General features: G+C 47.5%; 1 protein-coding gene across 4 annotated transcripts in view; it reads left to right on the top strand.

The window, feature by feature from the left end:
• cadpsa (Ca2+-dependent activator protein for secretion a) overlaps positions 1-13,224 on the top strand; it is a 511,391-nt gene that overhangs the window by 285,212 nt on the left and 212,955 nt on the right. The window lies entirely within an intron of this gene.

The raw sequence follows: 13,224 nt of genomic DNA, 5'->3' as shown, positions 1-13,224 counted from the left end.
AAATGGCATTATACCTAGCAGTTTAATGTATGTTTTCATCAAATCACTGGATAAACCAACTGAACCATCAGCGTAGCCTTCAACAATCTTTATGTGTAAGATTTTTTTTAAATCAGTCTAAAAATAGTTTGGTAATAACTTTATATCTCTGATGTTCCATAAGAATTTGGGGAGCTGGCTATATTCACTTAATATTTACCTTTTGCGGTGTTGAATTGCCACCTGAAGACATGAAAGTCCTGAAAGTCTTGCAGACAAAATGTCATCGTCTGCCCATTAAAAGGGTAAAAAACCTTGGACTTCAATCTAAGCTAGATCCCTAGGCTTTTACTGTTGCACTGAATGAGGCGAATCCAAATGCAGGACACTGGCACGGAGATTGAGTTAGGATGCAGATGAAGGTGTGAGTGTGGCTGGAACTGAAAGGCAAACAGGAGGGTGAACCAGAAAGCAGGAGGCAGGCAGAACTTATCTTGACACAGAGTGTAGAAAGGCAAGCGGCAGACAATACTTTTCTTAGCATAGAGAGACGGAGTTACACAGGTAAGCCTCGGTACTGAAGTAAAATTTAGAATACACAATCCTAAACGGCCAGGAATGTTAATTACCACACTGGCTAAAACAACAATCTGGCAAGGAGTGGTTGCAAAACCGGGGTTTTTATGCTGCAGGTCTTGATGAGAACGAGGTGTGCCGCCATCAAAGGGAATTAGGAGAAAATGGGGAATTAACGGTCAGGACCGTGATAGTTCCCCGCACCCCACCCCCACAACGGGAGCCTCCAGGCGAACTACCGGGCTTGTCCGGTTTGTCGCGATGGAAACTTGGGTGAGGGAGGGGTCCAAGATGAAGGAGCAGGGAATCCAGGTGCGCTCCTCAGGACCGTATCCCTCCCAATCGACCAGGTACTGGAGACCCCTGCCTCGCCGGACGGTGTAAGCTGGGTAGTTGTCAATGATCCGGGCGGGTGGAGGAGGTTCAGAGGAGGATACAAAGGGCTGACGGACATGGGTTTCAGTTGAGAGACGTAGAATGTGGGATGAATGTGCATGGATCTGGGCAGTTTGAGTTTGACCACTGAGGGGTTGATGAGGCTGTCGATTTCGAATGGTGCGATGTAACAAGGGGTGAGTTTCTTGGATTCATTTTTGAGGGGGACGTCTCTTGGAGAGTTAAACCTTCTGACCAAGCCAATAGTTGGGCACTGGAATTTGGTGGCGATCAGCGATACTCCAGTTGTGGTCAGCGGAGCAGAGCAGGGCCGAGCATGCATCATTCCAGACCTTACAGCACCGGCAGCGATGGGCCTGAAGGTACAGTGATGTCGTCTTCGTGGGCAGGAAACAGAAGGGGTTGATAGCCGAGGGAGCATTCGGAAGGAGACATTCCGGTGGCAGCGCTGACCAGGGAGTTGTTGGCGTACTCCACCCAAGTGAGATGTGTGCTCCAGGATGATGGGTTACTGGCGGATATGCAGCGCAGTGCTGCTTCCAAATCCTGATTTGCTCGCTACATTTGACCGTTAGTCTGTGGGTGGAAATCAGAAGACAGACTTACTGAAGCTCCGAGGGCGTGTCAGAAGGATTTCCAGACTTGAGAGATGAATTGGGGGCCTGAGTCAGAAACAATGACAAAGGGAACTCCATGAAGGTGGAAGACGTGTTGGACAAGGAGGTCAGCTGTTTCATGGGCTGTAGGGAGTTTGAGAAGGGCTATGAAGTGCACGGCTTTGGAGAAACGGTCCACCGCCGTGAGTACAGCAGTGTTACCACGTGAAGGGGGTAGTCCAGTGACAAAATTCAGAGCAATGTGGGACCAAGGGCAGCCAGGGACTGGTAGGGGTTGAAGCAGCCCAGCAGGTGGCCGATGGGAGGCTTTTCCGCAGGCACACACAGAACAGGCAGAGACGAAGGAGCAAGTGTCAGCATCCATGGTGGGCCACAGAAATGTCGCTTCAGAAGGGACAGAATTCCATCAATTCCAGGATGGCAGGCGAACCGGGAAGTATGCCCCCACTGGAGAGCCTGAGACCAGACAGAGTCAGGCACAAAGAGGCGATTGGTGGGGTTCATTGACTGGGTCCAGTTGAGTCCATTGGGCCTCTTTGACTATGGACTCGATCTCCCAGGTGAGGGCAGCCACAACACAGGATGGTGGAAGGATGGTATCAGGGTTGGAAGGACCCTCCTAGGAGACATATTGATGAGAGAGAGCATCTGGCTTCCCGTTCTTGGAACGAGGACGATAGGTGAGGGTGAATTTGAAACAGCAAAAAAATAGTGCCCAACGGGCTTGGCGGGAGTCAAGGCGTTTAGCTGTTTGGATGTTTGCCAGATTCTTATGGTCTGTCCAGTTCTGCTCCCTCCAGCCAGTGCCTCCACTCTTCCAAGGTGAGTTTGACAGCCAGCAACTCCCGGTTCCCAACATCATAGTTCCACTCAGCGGGGGATAGATGGCAAGAAAAGAAGGCACAGGGATGGAGTTTTTGGTCTGGGATGGAGCGTTGGGAAGAGAACTGCTCCCACCCCAGAGTCGGAGGCGTTGACTTCCACAATGAATTGGCGAGAGGGGTCAGGTTGGACCAGGATAGGAGCGGAGGTAAAATGCCTCTTCAGCTCCAAGAAGGCTGAGTCCGCTTCAGGGGTCCAGTGGAAGGGGGTCACAGGAGAGGTGAGCTGAGTAAGGGGCGCTGCCACCTGACTGTAGTCCCCGATGAAACAACGGCAGAAGTTTGCGAATCCCAGAAATCACTGGAGTTTTTTGAGCGTCGTGGGTTTTGGGAAACTCCGCCACTGCCCGGATCTTTTCGGGATTCGTCCTCACCTGCCCGCTCTCAATAATGTACCCTAGGAAACTGACGGAACAGGCATGGAACTCGCACTTCTCTGCCTTAACAAATCACTTATTCTCCAAAAGCCTCTGAAGGACCTGACAGACATGGTGGGTGTGCTCCTGAAGATTACAGGAGAAGATTAAGACGTCGTCCAAATAAACAAAAACAAAACGGTTAATAAAGTCCCTAAGGACATCGTTTACCAGGGCTTGGAAGATGGCAGGAGCATTGGTGAGACTGAACGGCACGACCAGATATTTGAAATGACCGAGGGAGGTGTTAAAAGCTGTTTTCCATTCATCCCCCTCCCTTATCCTGACCAGGTGATAGGCATTCCGCAAGTCCAACTTAGAGAAAATTGTGGCTCCATGAAGGGGCTTGAATGCAGAGTTGATAAGGGGCAGGGAATACTCATTCTTTATGGTGATATTATTCAGGCCACGGTAGTCAATGCAGGGGCGCAGTGAGCCGTCTTCCTTCCCCACAAGGAAGAAACTTGTGTCTACAGGAGAAAATGAGGGTCGGATAATGCCAGCGGCGAGGGAGTCATTAACATACATCTCCATAGCTTCTCTTTCTGGTTGGGACAGGTTGTACAGCCAACTGGTGGGTAATGAGGCTCTGGGAAGAAGGTCAATTGCGCAATTGTAAGGGCGATGTGGAGGCAGAGAAAGAGCCCGTTGCTTGCTAAACACTTCTCCCAGATCGTGATACTCTACGGGAACCTTGGACAAGTTGTGGGGCTCAGAGGCGGACGAGGTCGCGGTGATCTCCACTGGGGAAAGGGCTGATTGCGGACAAGAGGAATGGCAGAATGAGCTCCAACTGACTATCTTCCCAGTGGGCCAGTCGATGTGGGGGTTATGACGGCTTAACCAGGGATAACCAAGAACTATAGGGGCTTGAGAAGAGGAAATTAAATTGAATCGTACCTGTTCCCGATGGTTTCCGGAGAGAAGGGGAGGCAGGGGTTCAGTGCAGTGTGTAGCTCAGGCCAGAAGTCTACCGTCCAGTGCCCGGGCTTCCAGGGGGGTACACAATGGCTCACGAGAAATTCCGGCTTGGAAGGCTAAGTTCTCATCCAAAAAGTTTCCCTCTGCGTCGGAGTCCACTAGTGCGAACAGAGTCAAGGACTGTTGGTTGTAACACAAAATGGCTTGAAGCTGCATCCGGGGTCAGGGGACAGAAGGAAATGTTGTCTGGCTCACCAGGTCCCCCCCACTACTGGTGAGCCTTCCCCTTTTGGCCGAAGGGGACAGGTGGCAAGGAAGTGGCCGGACTGGCCGCAATATAGACACTCAACTGCTCTCAATCTCTGGAGTCGTTCAGCGGGAGAAAGGCAGTTCCATCCTAGCTGCATGGGTTCCTCTCCCGGGGCAGTCGAAACGGCCGGGCTGGGAGCTACTCTGGGAGCAGGAGGAGGAGAGAGGCTTGTTCTGAGGGGGGGGGGGGTGGGCTGGGGGGAAAAAGTGGCCAAAGGTGGTGGACAACCAGTTCTTTCTCTATGGCATTCTCAGAGGCGATTGTCCAACCTGGTGGCTAGGGAGATCCGGGAATCCAGGCTGTCGGTGTCGTCTCTTGCCACCAACTTGTCCTTCACCAGGTCGCTGAGTCCATTCCAAAAAGCCCCCCTGGAGTGACTCATCGTTCCACCCCGAGTCGGCCACTAACGTCTGGAACTCCACGAAGTATTCGGCAACACTGCATGATCCCTGGCAGAGAATGAGTAGACGCTTGGCAACGTCTTTACCACGGACGGGATGGTCAAAGATCTTTCTCATTTCCGTGATAAAAGTGGCGAAAGAAGAGCAGATATCCGGTTGGTTATCCCAGACTGCTGTGGCCCACACTAATGCACTTCCCCGCAACAACCCCATGATATAAGCAATCTTTGACTTATCTGTGGAGTAAGTTGACGACTGGTGTTCAAACACCAGGGAACACTGAAGGAGGAAGGCCCGGCGCTTCCACAAATCTCCAGCGTAGTGCTCCAGCTCAGGTTCGTGCTCCCTGGGCAGGGGTGTTGGTGACACGTGGGGGGTTGCCACTACAGGCTGTCTGGGCTGGTTAGACAGGGTTCCAGGAGTGTATTGAGTGAAATCAGTGGAGACACAGTCCACCTGGTTACCAATCTGCATGACGTGAGCAGACAGGGAACAGAGATTCTCCATGACCTCCCAGAAGAGTTGGTCGTGCTGTCCCAGTAGAGAACCCTAGCTGGCGAGGGCTTGTTGAAGGATATTTCTGTCCCCTGGGTTCATGGTGGACCGATCATTCTGTTGCACTAAACAGGGCAAACTCAAACTCAGGACACTGGCACAGAGATTGAGTTAGGATGCAGACAAAAGTGTGAGCGTGGCTGGAGCTGAACAGCAAACAGGAGGGTGAACCAGAAAGCAGGAGGCAGGTAGAACTTGTCTTGACATGGAGTGTAGAAGGGCAAGCAGCAGACAATACTTTTCTTACCACAGAGAGATAGAGTTACACAGTTAAACCTCAGTACTGAAATAAAAACTTAGAATACACAATCCTAAGCAGCCAGGAACATTAATCACCACACTGGCTAAAACAACAATTTGGCAATGAGTGGATGCAAAACCGGGGTTTTTATGCTGCAGGACTTGATGAGAACCAGGTGTGTCACCATCAAAGTGAATTAGGAGAAAATAGGGAATTAACGGTCGGGACCATGACATTGACAGCTCTTAAACTGGCAAAGACTATGCTCTGCTGGGGGAGAAGCTGACAGCGATGCAGGTGGATGCTTTCCTGGTGTCATGGATTATTGATTACCTGACTGGCAGACCACAGTACGTGTGCTTGCAACACTGTGTGTCCAACAGAGTGATCAGCAGCACTGGGGCTCCACAGGGGACTGTCTTGTCTCCGTTTCTCTTCACCATTTACACCTCAGACTTCAACTACTGCACAGAGTCTTGTCATCTTCAGAAGTTTTCTGATGACTCTGCAATAGTTGGATGCATCATTGAGGGAGATGAGGCTGAGTACAGGGCTACGGCAGGAAACTTTGTCACATGCTGTGAGCAGAATTATCTGCAGCTTAATGTGAAAAAGACTAAGGAGCTGGTGGTGGACCTGAGGAGGGCTAAGGCACCGATGACCCCTGTTTCCATCCGGGGGTCAGTGTGGACATGGTGGAGGATTATAAATACCTGGGGATATGAATTGACAATAAACTGGACTGGTCAAAGAACGCTGAGGCTGTCTACAAGAAGGGTCAGAGCTGTCTCTATTTCCTGAGGAGACTGAGGTCCTTTAACATCTGTCGGACGATGCTGAGGATGTTCTACGAGTCTGTGGTGGCCAGTGCTATCGTGTTTGCTGTTGTGTGCTGGGGCAGCAGGCTGAGGGTAACAGACACCAACAGAATCAACAAACTCATTCATAAGGCCAGTGATGTTGTGGGGATGGAACTGGCCTCTCTGACGGTGGTGTCTGAAAAGAGGATGCTGTCCAAGTTGCATGCCATCTTGGACAATGTCTCCCATCCACTACATAATGTACTGGTTGGGCACAGGAATACATTCAGCCAGAGACCCATTCCGCCGAGATGTAACACTGAGCGTCATAGGAAGTCATTCCTGCCTGGCCATCAAACTTTACAACCCCTCCCTTGGAGGGTCAGACACCCTGAGCCAATAGGCTGGTCCTGGACTTGTTTTCTGGCATAATTTATGTATTACTATTTAATTATTTATGGTTTTATATTGCTATATTTATACTCTATTCTTGGTTGGGGCAACTGTAACAAAAATCAACTTCCCTTGGGATCAATAAAGTATGACTATGACTATGACTACATTTCTCAATGTCCCTAATATTGAAGGATTTGAAAATTATTAAAGTTCAATGATTGTATTTTAAATAAACATTATAAATTTAAATAATCAAAACAACTTTAAAACATTTAACAAAATAAGTAGTTTGAAATGTTTCATTGACTAATAGACTTGTCCCTTGCAATGCTTCCTCTCCATTGAGAGGAATAGAATCACTTTCCCTGTAGCTGCTCTAATGGTATCAGTAGGCTAGTGTGAGTGCTGAGCAACTACCGAATATCCATCCTCCACTGCTGGACTTCCTGAGAAGTTCAACATCAGAGCCCAGTCAGGAGAACTCCAGAAAATAGAGGTCAGCAAATTCCAGATCTCGACATTTACAAGGGAACCACAAACATGAGGCACCTACCTGGAGAAATGCTGCAGTATGGTAGTATTACCCAGCAAGTTCAAGCACATTGTGACATTGTAAGATCTTTGGAGACAGATATACCCAAGAGATAAAAAGTTTTAATCCAGTATCCAAGGAATTTATTCCATAGAATACGCAATCCACTGATTGCATTCGGAAGAACTACCACTAAGCACTTTTAGAAGTTGATTGGTTCCTTTTGTTGAGATTTGAAGTATAAAATCAATGTTCAGAATACTAAGTCCTGCCTTCCCATATTTTTTCATTGGTAAGTAACTGGAAGGTGAAACTCTAAGGTAAGAGAACCAATTACATCATTCATTATTCATTTTCAAATGCTCTCTGTACCCTCTACAAAGCTGCTGAAAGCTACTTATTAGCTCCAGTAGTTCATCCATAAACCCAGGATGCAATATGGTTAAGAGTGCTCCTAGGGAAATTATATTTTGCAGGAATTGGACTGCTCTTCAGAAGAGCTCACAGTAGCAATAATGGAGGAGGGAATATAGTGTGAGGTATCCAAATTTGTTGATGACATGATGCAATGAGGATATTTATCCTTTGAATTTGGATATAGATAAGTTGAGGGAGAGGGTAGGACATGGCAAATGGAGTTGAATGTGAGAAAGTGTGAGGTTATGCATTTTGATAAATGGAATCAAAGGCAATGACTATTGTCTAAATGGAGAATGATTACCAGTGAAGATGGATGGAGGAAAATAAGTGTCCTTATGCACAAATTGCAAAAGGTTAGCAGGCAGATGCAGCAAGTGGTTTGAAAGGCAAATGACATTGCAAAAGGATTAGACTAAGAAAGGGGGATGCATTGTCAATATACCATTTACTGGTGATGCCACAGCCAGAATTCTGAGTACAATTTTGAGTGCCACAGCCAGAATTCTGAGTGCGTGAGTGGACCAGTGAAGGAATGGAGCTTTGAGGCTTTGACTCGAGAGGCTTCAACGAGAAGAGGCGGAGGACAAGCTAGCTCGCAGTTAGTTTTTACAATGTCTCCTGAGATGGTGATGTGCCTCTCATGTGAGATGTGGCAGTCTTGGGGGAACTCCCCTCTCCCGCAGAGTCACATCTGCCAGAAGTGCATACAGCTGGGCGATCTATAAGACCGTGTAAGGAATCTGGAGCAGCAGCTGGATGACCTTCAACTCATAAGGGAGAATGAGGCAGTCATAGATGAGAGCTACAGGGAGGTAGTCACACCTAGGCTGTTGGAAGCAGGTCGTTGGGTGACAGTCAGAGGGGCGAAAGCGAAGGTGAGCAGACAGGTAGTGCAGAGCACCCCTGTAGCCATTCCCCTGAATAATAAGTTTACCATCCTGGATACTGTTGGCGGGGATGACCGACCACGTGTGAGCCACGGTGGCAGGGCCTCTGGCACTGAGTCTGACCCTGTGGTGCAGAAGGGTGGGACAGAGAAGAGGAGAGCTGTCGTCATTGGAGACTCTATAGTCAAGGGAGCAGACAGAAGATTTTGTGGACGTGAGAAGGACACCCGCATGGTTTGTTGCCTCCCGGGTGCCAGGGTCCGGGATGTCTCTGACCAGGTGCACGACATGCTGGTACGAGAGGGAAAGCAACCAGAAGTTGTGATACATGTTGGGACCAACGACACAGGCAGGAAGAGGGATGAGATCCTGAAGTGTGAGTTTCGGGAACTAGGCAGAAGGCTGAAGAACAGGACCTCAAGGGTGGTGTTCTCAGGATTGCTGCCAGTGCTACGTGACAGTGATGGTAAGAATTGGAGGAAATGGCAGCTGAATGCGTGGCTGAGGAGTCGGTGCAGGGAGCAGGCTTTTAGATTTTTGGATCATTGGGATCTCTTCTGGGGAAGGTGGGACCTGTACAGATTGGATGGGTTGCACCTGAACTCGAGGGGGAGCAATATCCTTGCAGGTAGGTTTGCTAGCATGTTTCGGGAGGGTTTAAACTAATTTCCGAGGGGGGTGGGACCCAGAGCGATAGAGCAGTGAAAGAAGTGCATGGAGTAAAGCCAGATCTAACATATAGAGAGGCTTTCAGGAAAGAGAAGCAGAATAAACGGCGTAACGACAGTAAGGTAGAAGGGCTGAAATGTGTGTACCTCAGTGCAAGAAGCATCAGGAACAAAGGTGATGAACTGAGAGCTTGGATACATACATGGAATTATGATGTAGTGGCCATTACAGAGACTTGGCTGGCACCAGGACAGGAATGGATTCTCAATATTCCTGGATTTCAGTGCTTTAAAAGGGATAGAGAGGGTGGAAAAAGGGGAGGAGGGGTGGCATTACTGGTCAGGGATACTATTACAGCTACAGAAAGGGTGGGTAATGTAGCAGGATCCTCTTTTGAGTCCATATGGGTGGAAGTCAGGAACAGGAAGGGAGCAGTTACTCTACTGGGGGTATTCTATAGGCCCCCTGGTAGCAGCAGAGATACAGAGGAGAAGATTGGGAGGCAGATTTTGGAAAGGTGCAAAAATAACAGGGTTGTTATCATGGGTGACTTTAACTTCCCTAATATTGATTGGCACCTGATTAGTTCCAAGGGTTTAGATGGGGCAGAGTTTGTTAAGTGTGTCCAGGACGGATTCCTGTCACAGTATGTGGACAGGCTGACCGGGGGAAAGCCATACTAGATCTAGTACTAGGTAATGAACCAGGTCAGGTCACAGATCTCTCAGTGGGTGACCATCTGGGGGACAGTGACCACCGCTCCCTGGTCTTTAGCATTATCATGGAAAAAGATAGAATCAGAGAGGACAGGAAAATTTTTAATTGGGAAAGGCAAATTATGAGGCTATAAGGCTAGAACTTGCAGGTGTGAATTGGGATGATGTTTTTGCAGGAAAATGTACTACGGACATGTGGTCGATGTCTAGAGATCTCTTGCGGGACGTTAGGGATAAATTTGTCCCGGTGAGGAAGATAAAGAATGGTAGGGTGAAGGAACCATGGGTGACAAGTGAGGTGGAAAATCTAGTCAGGTGGAAGAAGGCAGCATACATGAGGTTTAGGAAGCAAGGATCAGATGGGTCTACTGAGGAATATAGGGAAGCAAGAAAAGAGCTGAAGAAGGGGCTGAGAAGAGCAAGAAGGGGGAATGAGAAGGCCTTGGCGAGTAGGGTAAAGGAAAACCCCAAGGCATTCTTCAATTATGTGAAGAAAAAAAGGATGACAGGAGTGAAGGCAGGACTGATTAGAGATAAAGGTGGGAAGATGTGCCTGGAGGCTGTGGAAGTGAGCGAGGTCCTCAATGAATACTTCTCTTCGGTATTCACCAATGAGAGGGAACTTGATGATGGTGAGGACAATATGAGTGAGGTTGATGTTCTGGAGCATGTTGATATTAAGGGAGAGGAGGTGTTGGAGTTGTTAAAATACATTAGGACAGATAAGTCCCTGGGGCCAGACGGAATATTCCCCAGGCTGCTCCACGAGACGAGAGAAGAGATTGCTGGGCCTCTGGCTAGGATCTTTATGTCCTCATTGTCCACGGGAATGGTACCGGAGGATTGGAGGGAGGCGAATGTTGTCCCCTTGTTCAAAAAAGGTAGTAGGGATAGTCCAGGTAATTATAGACTAGTGAGCCTTACGTCTGTGGTGGGAAAGCTGTTGGAAAAGATTCTTAGAGATAGGATCTATAGGCACTTAGAGAATCATGGTCTGATCAGGGAGAGTCAGCATGGCTTTGTGAAGGGCAGATCGTGTCTAACAAGCCTGATAGAGTTCTTTGAGGAGGTGACCAGGCATATAGATGAGGGTAGTGCAGTGGATGTGATCTATATGGATTTTAGTAAGGCATTTGACAAGGTTCCACATGGTAGGCTTATTCAGAAAGTCAGAAGGCATGGGATCCAGGGAAGTTTGGCCAGGTGGATTCAGAATTGGCTTGCCTGCAGAAGGCAGAGGGTGGTGGTGGAGGGAGTACATCCAGATTGGAGGATTGTGACTAGTGGTGTCCCACAAGGATCTGTTCTGGGACCTCTACTTTTCATGATTTTTATTAACGACCTGGATGTGGGGGTAGAAGGGTGGGTTGGCAAGTTTGCAGATGACACAGAAGTTGGTAGTGTTGTAGATAGTGTAGAAGATTGTCAAAGATTGCAGAGAGACATTGATAGGATGCAGGAGTGGGCTGAGAAGTGGCAGATGGAGTTCAACCCAGAGAAGTGTGAGGTGGTACACTTTGGAAGGACAAACTCCAAGGCAGAGTACAAAGTAAATGACAGGATACTTGGTAGTGTGGAGGAGCAGAGGGATCTCGGGGTACATGTCCACAGATCCCTGAAAGTTGCCTCACAGATGGATAGGGTAGTTAAGAAAGCTTATGGGGTGTTAGCTTTCATAAGTCGAGGGATAGAGTTTAAGAGTCGCGATGTAATGATGCAGCTCTATAAAACTCTAGTTAGGCCACACTTGGAGTACTGTGTCCAGTTCTGGTCACCTCACTATAGGAAGGATGTGGAAGCATTGGAAAGGGTACAGAGGAGATTTACCAGGATGCTGCCTGGTTTAGAGAGTATGCATTATAATCAGAGATTAAGGGAGCTTGGGCTTTACTCTTTGGAGAGAAGGAGGATGAGAGGAGACATGATAGAGGTGTACAAAATAATAAGAGGAATAGATAGAATGGATAGCCAGCGCCTCTTCCCCAGGGCAGCACTGCTCAATACAAGAGGACATGACTTTAAGGTAAGGGGTGGGAAGTTCAAGGGGGATATTGGAGGAAGGTTTTTTACTCAGAGTGGTTGGTGCATGGAATGCACTGCCTGAGTCAGTGGTGGAGGCAGATACACTAGTGAAGTTTAAGAGACTACTAGACAGGTATATGAAGAAATTTAAGGTGGGGGCTTATATGGGAGGCAGGGTTTGAGGGTCGGCACAACATTGTGGGCCGAAGGGTTTTCGTCAGGGTTTCGGCCCGAAACATCGACTGTACCTCTTCCTAGAGATGCTGCCTGGCCTGCTGTGTTCACCAGCTACTTTTATGTGTGTTGCTCACAAGCACTTTTCTCATATTGGGCCTGAATGTGTAAAAGAAATCTGTATTATAACTACATCTCCCGTCGAAGCTTCATAGACCATTTCCAGATTAAGGCTTGAGAATTACTGAAGTTTACCTAAGGTTATGTGAGGAAAGTGGCCCTGCATTAAATTACATAAAGAGCATGGGAATTGATTAAGCCAAAAGCAAATTCATTTGATAAAAAACCTACATCCTTCTAGGATGTTGATTTGCATTGAAGTGTCTACAGCAATTTCAATCCCTTTCATGTGGTGCGATGAGCTAAGTGACTGGAATCAATTGTTTAGTAAGTTCTTTACTTTGTGTGATTAAATGGGATGTATATTGAATTCAATTGAACTCATCATTATGACCATTGCCGAGTCAGTTATTCATAGGATTATGACTTGTACAGCACCTTGCGTTTCAACACCATTAATATAGGAGCTGGTTTGCATATTTCCCTTTGTATGTTTATATTTTACACATCCATTTGATTTTCCTGGCCATGTTTTAATTCAGCTTAATTCTGAAATGTTTGGACTATTTTGTCGGGTTTTAAGATCTGAATAACTTTTGTAAATTAGAAATCAACTTGCAGAATTGGCATCCGGTGGCCACTTTGTTAGTTACACCTGTACACTTGTTCATTAATGCAAATATCTAATCAGCCCATCATGTGGCAGAAACTTAGTGCATAAAAACATGCAGATCTACTCAAGAAGTTCAGTTGTTGTTCAGACTGAACATCAGATTGGGGAAGAAATGTGATCTAAGTGAATGCAACTATGGAATGATTATTGGTGCTACACAAAGTGGTTTGAGTATCTCAGAAACTGCTGATCTCCTGGGATTTTCATGCACAGCCTTCTCTAAAGCTTACAGAGAATGGTGCGAGAAACTAAAAAACATCGAGTGAGTGGCAGTTCTGTGGGCAAAAATGTCTTGTTAACGAAGGGGTTAAGAGGAGAATGGCCAAACTGGTTCAAGCTGACAGGAAGGCTATAGTAACTCAAATAACCACATGTTACAGCAGTGATGTGAAGAAAAGCATTTCTGCATGCTCAAACTGTCGAACCTTGAAGTGGCTGGATTACAGCAGCAGGAGAAGAATATGAACATACACTCAGTGGCCATTTCATTAGGGACAAGAGCTATCTAATAAAGTAGACACT

This window comes from Mobula birostris, chromosome 16 (assembly GCF_030028105.1).
Source record: "Mobula birostris isolate sMobBir1 chromosome 16, sMobBir1.hap1, whole genome shotgun sequence".
In the NCBI taxonomy this organism is placed as follows: Eukaryota; Metazoa; Chordata; class Chondrichthyes; order Myliobatiformes; family Myliobatidae; genus Mobula; species Mobula birostris.
Note: the sequence above shows the minus strand (reverse complement) of the source record. Positions and strands in the feature narration are given on the sequence as shown.